At 48.0% G+C, this 10920-nt stretch overlaps 1 long non-coding RNA gene across 1 annotated transcript; it reads right to left on the reverse strand.

The window, feature by feature from the left end:
- Nucleotides 1-673: 673 nt before the first annotated feature.
- LOC138670089 (uncharacterized) lies at nt 674-6526 on the reverse strand. The gene is made up of 3 exons (XR_011319297.1): nt 6334-6526; nt 2988-3116; nt 674-1493 (listed from the first exon to the last, which is right to left on the reverse strand). It is a non-coding gene; the product is annotated as an uncharacterized lncRNA (long non-coding RNA).
- Between the last annotated feature and the right edge of the window lie 4394 nt (nt 6527-10920).

The raw sequence follows: 10920 nt of genomic DNA on the forward strand, positions 1-10920 counted from the left end.
GTTATCAGAGTGTTTTGTTACCTCAGCTTCTGGCTTCAGTAATCTTCAGGACAAGCTAAGTTTTGATTTTCTTGTTCCACGTTTTGCTTTATTTTTGTCTTGTCCAGCTTGCATATAATAGTCTCTTTGCTGCTGGTTGCTTTAGTGGGCTGTAATTGCTCCTCATGTTCCATGCGTTGGAACATGAGTTCAAGTAATTACAGGATGGTTTTTTGAAGGGTTTTTTGCTGGTTTTTTGTATCCTCTGCTATCTAGTTTTAGCGGGCCTCATTTTGCTGAATCTGTTTTCATACTGTGTATGTGCCTTCCTCTCATTTCACCGTCATTATATGTGGGGGGCTGCTATTTCTGTGGGGTATTTCTCTGGAGGCAAGAGAGGTCTGTGTTTCTTCTAATAGGGGAAGTTAGATCTTCGGCTGGTGCGAGACGTCTAGGATCAACGTAGGCACGTTCCCCGGCTATTGTTATTTGTGTGTTCAGGTTTAGGGTCGCGGTCAGCTCAGGTTCCATCACCCTAGAGCTCGTTGGTGCTTGTCCTTTTGTGATTCCCTGCCATTGGAATCATGACAGAGATCTCTCACCAACAAGTGTGGGGAAGGCGCAGCAGTCAGGGGACAGCGGCATGAGCCGCAGTGTCCCAAAGACTGCTACGACCCAAGACCGCTTTCTCCCATCAAGTGACACACACAACAGTTATCGTAACTTTTAAAACTTTATTGGGAAATATACTCATAACATTTCCATCTTTTACTTTGGGTAAATATTTTTTGGTCGCAGCTTAAACCGGCAGTATCTGCCAACAACAGGGGTGTAGGGAGATTACTGCCTTCCGGTCTCCCGGGCAGGTATCTTCACCACCAACAAAAACTCCACCCTTCCGCCAAGGAGGAGCGAACCTAGAGAGCTACGACCCCCCCCCCCCAATGCATGCACCGCCTGAACCACACCTTCTCTAATACCATTGAGGAAGATATCTATTCCCGCCTCATTCAAATGAACTCCGTCTGGAAGCAGAAAACCGGAATTGTCCCCTTCCAGCCGATGGTGCCGAACAACTATACCATTTTTAAACCTTACAAAACGCGATATCCTCTGATTCAACGTGCGTCTGGATCTCTCCATGGCATTCAACTCCCTGGCCCCCCGCCACACCAGCCTTGGGATAACTTCGGACCAGACCAGACGCATCAATGGGAAAAAACTCGGAAACTTGTCCATGTCTGATCTGATCAGTGTAAGTAGTTCAGCCAGTGGGGACGAAGCCAGGTCGTTTCCTCCGGCATGGATGACGACAATGGTGGGGGATGAAGCCACCCGTGCAATATGAACCACCTCCGGAAGGACTTGGGACCACATCATGCCTCTCATGCCACGCCATATCACGTCGACATCGTTGAACCCCAGGGATCGCCCTCCTGGGCCCAATTCAGCGTGGCGGGCAGCCCAATAGACGTATGAGTGACCCACTATCCAGACACTGGGTCGCACCCCATCTGGGAATAAAATGCAAACAGTTAGACAATAACCGACAATCAAAGGAAATTAACCGATGTATTACCAAAGCTGCTCCCGTATTATACATAGTAACATAGTAACATAGTTAGTAAGGCCGAAAAAAGACATTTGTCCATCCAGTTCAGCCTATATTCCATCATAATAAATCCCCAGATCTACGTCCATCTACAGAACCTAATTGTATGATACAATATTGTTCTGCTCCAGGAAGACATCCAGGCCTCTCTTGAACCCCTCGACTGAGTTCGCCATCACCACCTCCTCAGGCAAGCAATTCCAGATTCTCACTGCCCTAACAGTAAAGAATCCTCTTCTATGTTGGTGGAAAAACCTTCTCTCCTCCAGACGCAAAGAATGCCCCCTTGTGCCCGTCACCTTCCTTGGTATAAACAGATCCTCAGCGAGATATTTGTATTGTCCCCTTATATACTTATACATGGTTATTAAATCACCCCTCAGTCGTCTTTTTTCTAGACTAAATAATCCTAATTTCGCTAATCTATCTGGGTATTGTAGTTCTCCCATCCCCTTTATTAATTTTGTTGCCCTCCTTTGTACTCTCTCTAGTTCCATTATATCCTTCCTGAGCACCGGTGCCCAAAACTGATAGTATGATAGTACTAAAAAACAACCCACATTTTTTTATAGCAATAAGTCAGGCCTGATGTATCTATTAAAACAGCGAGATCTCCATCTACCCACCCTTTGAATTTCTGATTCGAACAAACCCGCTCTAGATGCTTCTGTTGCTGCGCCTATACGAAATGAGTGAGTCCCAAATTCTGCTGCGGGCATTCCAACCATTGACAACGTACGTCTCAATATAGCTAAAAATTGGCCCGACACTAGTGGAACCCCATTTTCATGTACGAAAAATTGAGAACCATCCTTCCTAACTCGCGTGTAATTCAAAATTAGCATTAACGGGCATATGTCCTTGTTGATGGCAAATATAGGGAACCAAGTTCCCCTACCTTCTTGATCAGTTTTGGATTTACGTATTCTAATCCTTAGACCGTCGTTGCAAATCAGAATGTCCTCCCGCCTAAGGCCACCCGGTTTATTCAAAGCAGTAGGAACAATCTCACTGACCCGCATGGCCCTAAAAAATGCTAGGCCAAACGCCGCTGATGTTAGCACAGCTTCGTATTTGGAATCGCAAACAGAATCCGTTGCCTTAACCAAGTTCACTAACAAATCAAAGGATATAGCACGCCTGTTATCACCGTGCTTATTTGCTCGTCGCCAACCTTTCAGTATCTGGCTAACCAGAAAATGTTTCGTGGAATCCGGCCAGCCTCGCAGCTTGAAATGGAACGCTAGCGCAGACATACGATTGCGCGCCACTGAACCCGACACTCCCATAGCATACATCTTGGATAAGAACCCCATTGTCACCTGCATTCGAGCCTCCTCTGAAGACCCCACTGGTTTTCCTTCTGCTAAAAAGCACCACTCCTCCCACACCTTACCATATGCTTTCCAGGTTGACGGGGCTATCGAAGATCGTATTAGCGGCATCAGGTCCCCAGGACATCCCAGATCGACTGTGGGCATTCCACCTCCTCCAAGGGCTCCTGAATGCGCCGTCCCAGTACATCCTGCGAGTGAGACCCAGTTAGTAACTCAGACACCTTCTCATTGCTGACGATTAGTGCGTTCGCTTTAAACCAAACATTAAATGTTAAACATTTCAATACTATGAACCTAATTAGGTCTAACACCAACGATGAAGGAGATGCTAGGTAGTTGATGGCATGAGCCCCGCTAACGGTTTTAAGGTGAAGACGAATACGCTTGTTGGCCAATTGTGAACCCCAGATTTCCATGGCCACTGCCACCGGAAGGAGGTCAATCAGGGTTGGCTCTGTGTGCCAATTCCTGTGAACCCATAAAGCAGGCCAATTCGCTGAACACAATTTGTTGCCCAGACGAATGCTGAAACCAGTGTGGCTTGACGCCGCAAAAAACAAACCCATGTCCTCATTTGAGCATTCTGACTCCTGAAAGCAAGTCCTACCATTGTAGTTGTTGAGGAACAGCTTCCATGTGTTTAAATCAGAACGTAGATGTGCTGTAATCCTGATTCTATGGTGGCTTTGTTTCACTCCTCTCGTGGCTATCATTAATCTGCGCGAGAAGATCCTGCCCGCTGGCATGACCCTACAGGCAAAATTCAAGGAGCCAAGCATTGACTGCATTTGCGTCAATGTGACTTTACCAACCGAAATACATCCGCTAATGAGTTCCAGCAGTTTCTTAATTTTTTCCATCGGCAACCTAAATTCCATGGCGACTAGTGTTGAGCGATACCGTCCGATACTTGAAAGTATCGGTATCGGATAGTATCGGCCGATACCCGAAAAATATCGGATATCGCCGATACCGATATCCGATACCAATACAAGTCAATGGGACATCAAGTATCGGAAGGTATTCTCATGGTTCCCAGGGTCTGAAGGAGAGGAAACTCTCCTTCAGGCCCTGGGATCCATAGGGATGTGTAAAATAAAGAATTAAAATAAAAAATATTGATATATTTACCTCTCCGGCGGCCCCTGAACTCAGCGCGGGTAACCGGCAGGCTTCTTTGTTCAAAATCAGCGCTTTTAGGACCTGAGAATCACGTCCCAGCTTCTGATTGGTCGCGGGCCGCCCATGTGACCGCCACGCGACCAATCACAAGCCGCTACGTCTTTGAAAGCCATTAACGCGCTCATTTTTAAAAATGAGCGCGTTAATAGCTTGCGGTGACGTCCGGCTTGTGATTGGTCGCGGCCGCGACCAATCACAACCCGCTACGTCTTTGAAAGCCATTAACGCGCTCATTTTTAAAAATGAGCGCGTTAATAGCTTGCGGTGACGTCGCGGCTTGTGATTGGTCGCGTGGCGGTCACATGGGCGGCCCGCGACCAATCAGAAGCCGGGACGTGATTCTCAGGTCCTAAAAGCGCTGATTTTGAACAACGAAGCCTGCCGGTTACCCGCGGACTCACCAGGGGCCGCCGGAGAGGTAAATATATCAATATTTTTTATTTTAATTCTTTATTTTACACATCTCTATGTATCCGATACCGATACCCGATACCACAAAAGTATCGGATCTCGGTATCGGAATTCCGATACCGCAAGTATCGGCCGATACCCGATACTTGCGGTATCGGAATGCTCAACACTAATGGCGACCGAATCGATTTCGATCCCGAGGAATGTGGTCACTGATACTGGCCCAATCGTTTTTACAGGGGAAAGTGGGACCCCGAAATGTTCCATGGCATCTTTGAATTGGGCTAGGGTTGTGGAGCAAACATCTGATCCAGCTGGACCAACTATCAAAAAGTCATCGAGATAGTGCGTGATGGCGGTTTGCCGAGTGATTTTGCGAGCAACCCATTCTAAAAACGTACTAAATAATTCGAAATAAAAACAGGAAATAGAACACCCCATGTGAAGACATGTGTCATAATAGTATAAATCCTCAAATTTAGCTCCCAGTAGGTGGTGACAGTCCGGGTGTACCGGAAGCAGCCGGAACGCGGATTCTATGTCCGATTTTGCCATAAGGGCCCCCGGGCCCGCGCTTCTGACTAAGTCGATCGCTTTGTCAAAGGAAATGTAAGTGACGGCTGTTTCATCCCTGGGTATACCATCGTTAACCGACATACCCTTGGGGTATGATAGGTGATGAATTAATCGGTATTTACCTGACTCTTTTTTGGGAACTATACCCAAGGGGGAAACCCGTAAGTTAGGAAAAGGTGGGGAATTGAAGGGACCGCGAAAGCGACCCAACCTGATTTCCTTGTCCAACTTCGCTGCTAGTACGTCGGGTAATTCCTTTGCGGATTGTAAGTTTGTGGCCGATTGTGGCTCCGGCGACCAATTAAATGGGATGAAGAACCCATATGAAAAACCGAAACGCAGTTGCCCCGCAGCCGCTTTATTGGGATATTTGTCCAGCCACGGCTCCATTCTTTTTACGCTCACTGGCGTCGTTAACCTCACCTGTAGAGGGATTTTTTCCGGAGTTAGCTTTTTGGGGTGGTCGTGTGCATTTTGCCACAGGGTGGGAACCTCCGCACGCTGAACACTCATGTCTATATTTGCAGAGCCCATAAAACTTACAGTGTCCTTCATTAAATAACCAGCATGAACCTGGTCTACGCACGACTGTTGCTGCCGCGTTGTTACCGGACCCGGCAGCGGGCCCGTGAAAGGATTGGGTTGCTCTTTGCGCCATCATCAAGCGGAGCCACGAATCCGTGGCTTTCATACCCCAGCCTAATTGGGGGTTGGCGGCCAAGCGACGGCGGAAATCCTCATCATATTTCCACCATGCTGATCCCCCATGTGCCTTATAGGAGTTGTAGATGCTATCTAGGTATATAAATAGCTCGGAGCACCTTTCGGGGTGCTTCTCCCCCATAACGCATCCCAGGACCGCAAACGCTTGCAACCAGTTATTGATGGTTTTTGCAACTTTTGGTTTACGTTCATATGTTTTTTCTCCCAACCGCCTCTCTCTATCTATCGAGTGCTGGTCCGTGGAGACCAGGGACCATATGTCAATGAAATCATTAGCCCAAATTTGTTCCTTGATGGCGCTATCCAAGTGGGCTCCTAACGGAGGGACCCCACAGAATAGGCCATCCTTGTACACCTCTGGGCGGGGCGGAGGGGGTTGCCTGCAAGGTCCCACTGGTTGTAGCAATTTTGGGTTGACATAGATCCTGCCCCCTGTGGCCGCACTTGCTGCTGCGTCTGAAATATTGGTGTTGGTTCTCTCCCCTCCCCATGCCCCGACAAAGGGGTACTCACCGATCGGTGCATTGGCCTCCGGACAGCTTACTTCCCGTGCCACGGGAGTCGACGGACCTTGGCGTTCCATGCGCTGTATGGACCTACGACGAGAGGACTCCTGCCTGTGTGACCTGCCTGAAGAACTATCAGATGAAGAAGGCGAGCGCCAACGCGAAGCTCTAGACCGTCTGCTACGTCGGCTGGACCTAGATCTATATAAACGCCGTTTGCTACCATGATGATCGCGCTTCCTATGCCTGCTTCTGCGATGCTCTCTAGGGGATGACGATGATGACGATGATGATCTGCGCGCGGGGCGGATACCCGCACTCTGTCTGCTATCCAGAGCCGGGGTGCCAGCACCCTGACTTGGGGCACGAACACCGGTTGCCATCAGTGATATTGACGCTGAGGCGTTCTGGTGTTCCCCTAATGCCGCCTGCGAGGGAATAATTTGCCCGCCCAGTATTTGTGAATACGGTGTGCTAAAAATAAGTGGGTAAGGTGGAAACTGTGAGTCGCCCCCTATACTAGTCTGGGAGTATGCACCGTGCTGACCTGATGCTAATATTATGTGGGGTGATCCCATGTTCTGCTGTGCTACCGCTGCCCCATCCTTGTCCCTGACAGTATTAGCATTAGCTTCCCCTGCGTTGCTTGAAAGTGGAGGAATACCTCCCTGCGGAGCCTCAGTCTCCTTTCCTGCCGTCCCTGAGTCCTGTGATGAAGCAGACGTTCCTTGAACTCCCCCCATGCTGTTTCTAGTTAGGTGCCCAGCTCTGGCTAATACTGCTGGCACCTGCAGTCCTGCACTCCCTCTTATTGTGCCCGGGGCAGAAGGGGGAATAAAGCTTATGTCGCTAGTCCCCGACTCTTGTGTCTCCCCCACCTGCTGCAGTTCACTTCCTCCCGTCCCGCTGGCGCCGAGAGCAGCAGGGGCGCGCGCACGAGAGCTGCGCGCGCTCATTTTTGAAATCGCTGGCGGGCTCAGCCGTGCCGGAGGCCGGGTGGCTCTGCGAGAGCGCCGACCCTCCGGCGGCGCCGCCGTCTGCATTATGGCAGGGAAGGAGTCGCTCCTGGTCAGCAAAGCTGCTAGCCAAGCGCTGCCTTCCCTGCCAATCCTCTCCCTCACCGCACTCTCCAGCGGGTCCATCACACCGGCAGCCCAACAGGTCCGGGTCCTGGGATCGGATGTGATTCCGGCGCTTCCTGGCGCCAAGAGCAGGAGATAAGCCCCGCCCCCTCCTCGGGGAGTTAACCCCGTATTCATCCTTGCCTCACTCGATGGGAGATCTCTCACCAACAAGCGTGGGGAAGGCGCAGCAGTCAGGGGACAGCGGCATGAGCCGCAGTGTCCCAAATTCTGACGAGCATGGAAGTCTCTGAGAAGCCACACATCGTCTTAACAAAGCCAGTTCGCCATCTTCCTGTTGAAGCTGAACCCATTCATGTCGAGTTCATCCCAGTATGTCGTCTTGAACTGAGGTATGTGTCTGTCCCTGCTTTGCCACCACCGTCCTGGTGGACCTCCAGAATCTAGGGACCTCTTCATCCTCTAGCTCTTCATCTCAGTCCCGTTCGGGTCTGGTACTCTTCCTCTGGGACAGGGCATCGGTGTGAGTATTTTCTGCCCCCTTCTGTAGGTGATTTTATAACATACTTTTGCCATTCTGGCTACCTGTCGCTGTTCTAAGGCCCTCAGTCTCACATTCTCCAGGTGCACAAGCGGGTTGTTATCAGTATGCACCAACACTTCAGAGCCAGACAGATATTCCATGAATCTCCCCATCATAGCCCACACCAAAGTTGCAGCTCCAACTTGAAAGAACTGTAATTGTCCAGATTGTGTTCAGAATTGTGAAGGAACCGACTTGCATAAGTGATCACCCTCTCTCAGTTCTTGGCACCAGAGGGTACCTTTTTCAACAGTTCTTGTAAGGGCTTTGCCCGTCAAGTGAAATTCTTCTAAAACCACCTGTAATAACTGGTCATTCCCAGGAACTCCCGCATATCTTTCACGGTATTGAAGATGAACCGTTGTAGCTAGGGTTGAGCGAAACGGGTCGAACATTTTCAAAAGTCGCCGACTTTTGGCTAAGTCGGGGTTTCATGAAACCCGATCCGACCCCTGTGCGGGGTCGGCCATGCGGTACGCGACTTTCGCGCCAAAGTCGCGTTTCAATGACGCGAAAAGCGCCATTTCTCAGCCAATGAAGGTAAACGCAGAGTGTGGGCAGCGTGATGACATAGGTCCTGGTCCCCACCATCTTAGAGAAGGGCATTGCAGTGATTGGCTTGCTGTCTGCGACGTCACAGGGGCTATAAAGAGGCGTTCCCGCCGACCGCCATCTTACTGCTGCTGATCTGAGCTTAGGGAGAGGTTGCTGCCGCTTTGTCAGAAGCAGGGATAGCGTTAGGCAGGGTCCATTAACCACAAAACCGCTTGTGCTGCAGCGATTTGCACTGTCCAACACCACCCTCGGTGTGCAGGGACAGTGGAATTTTTTTTTTTTTTTTTTTTCCCCTCAGCGCTGTAGCTCATTGGGCTGCCCTAGAAGGCTCCCTGATAGCTGCATTGCTGTGTGTACGCCGCTGTGCAAACCAACTGCTTTTTTCAAAGCACAAATCCTCTTGTTCCTTCCTTTCTGCACAGCTATCTTTTTTGTTTGTCCACACTTTTTATTTCATTTGTGCATCAGTCCACTCCTTATTGCTGCCTGCCATACCTGGCTGAGATTACTGCAGGCAGGGAGATAGTAGCTGCCTGCCATACCTGGCTGAGATTACTGCAGGCAGGGAGATAGTAATTGTAGGACATTCCCTGTTTTTTTTTTTTTTTTTTTTTTGGTGGGAGATTAAGATTGGCAATTTGGCATTTCTGCTAGAGTGCCATCCCTGTGTGTGCCATCTCTCTCACATAGTGGGCCATAGAAAGCCTTTTCATTTTTCTGTATTTTTTTTTGTGGGGTGTATAAATTCTCCCTGATAAAAATACAGTGGGAGATTAATATTGGCCTTTGGGCTTGTGTGCCAGTCCTGAGTGTGCCATCTCTCTCACAAATAGTGGGCCATAGAAAGCCTATTTTATTTTTTTTTGGGTTTTATAAATTCTCCCTGAAAAAAAGGGAGATTAATATTGGCCTCTGGGCTTCTGTGCCAGTCCTGAGCGTGCCATCTGTGCCAGTCCTGAGCGTCCCATCTCTCTCACAAATAGTGGGCCATAGAAAGCCTATTTAATTTTTTTTTTGGTTTTATAAATTTTCCCTGAAAAAAGGGAGATTAATATTGGCCTCTGGGCTTGTGTGCCAGTTGTGAGCGTGCCATCTGTGCCAGTCCTGAGCGTGCCATCTCTCTCACAAATAGTGGGCCATAGAAAGCCTATTTAATTTTTTTTTTGGTTTTATAAATTTTCCCTGAAAAAAGGGAGATTAATATTGGCCTCTGGGCTTGTGTGCCAGTTGTGAGCGTGCCATCTGTGCCAGTCCTGAGCGTGCCATCTCTCTCACAAATAGTGGGCCATAGAAAGCCTATTTAAATATTTTTTTGGTTTTATAAATTCTCCCAGAAAAAAAGGGAGATTAATATTGGCCTCTGGGCTTCTGTGCCAGTTGTGAGCGTGCCATCTGTGCCAGTCCTGAGCGTGCCATCTCTCTCACAAATAGTGGGCCATAGAAAGCCTATTTAAATATTTTTTTGGTTTTATAAATTCTCCCAGAAAAAAAGGGAGATTAATATTGGCCTCTGGGCTTCTGTGCCAGTCCTGAGCGTGCCATCTGTGCCAGTCCTGAGCGTCCCATCTCTCTCACAAATAGTGGGCCATAGAAAGCCTATTTTATTTTTTTTTTGGGTTTCAGAAATTCTCCCTGGAAAAAAAAAGGGAGATTAATATTGCCCTTTGGGCTTGTGTGCCAGTACTAAGCGTTCCATCTCTCTCTCTCTCTCAGTCAGTGGGCCATAGAACGCATATTTTTGGTTTTATTTGTTTTCTAAATTCTCCCTGAAAAAATCATTTTATTTTATTTGGTTTCTAAATTCTTCCTGATAAAATCATATTTTTTTTATTATTTTTATTTCTAAAGTCTCCCTGAAAAAAAAAAAAAAAAAAAACAACCAAAAAAACAGTGGGAGATTAATATTGGCCTTTCTGCTTGTGTGCCAGTCTTGACTCCTGGGTGTGCCATCTCTCTCTCTCTCTCTCTCTCTCTCTCTCTCTCTCTCTCTCTCTCCAATTGTGGTCCATAGAAAGCCTATATTTTTTTTCCTTGATTTGGGTTCTAAAATCTACCAGAGAAAATAACTACATCAATCATTGGTAGAAAAATATTGGCCTCTGGGTTTGTGTGCCACTCCTGACTCCTGTGTGCGTCATCTCTCAGTCAGTGGGCCATAGAACGCCTATTTTTGGTTTTATTTGTTTTCTAAATTCTCCCTGAAAAAATTATTTTATTTTATTTGGTTTCTAAATTCTTCCTGATAAAATCATATTTTTTTTATTATTTTTTTTTCTAAAGTCTCCCTGAAAAAAAAAAAAAAAAACAGTGGGAGATTAATATTGGCCTTTCTGCTTGTGTGCCAGTCTTGACTCCTGGGTGCGTCATCTCTCAG

Source organism: Ranitomeya imitator, chromosome 3 (assembly GCF_032444005.1).
Source record: "Ranitomeya imitator isolate aRanImi1 chromosome 3, aRanImi1.pri, whole genome shotgun sequence".
Classification (NCBI taxonomy): domain Eukaryota; kingdom Metazoa; phylum Chordata; class Amphibia; order Anura; family Dendrobatidae; genus Ranitomeya; species Ranitomeya imitator.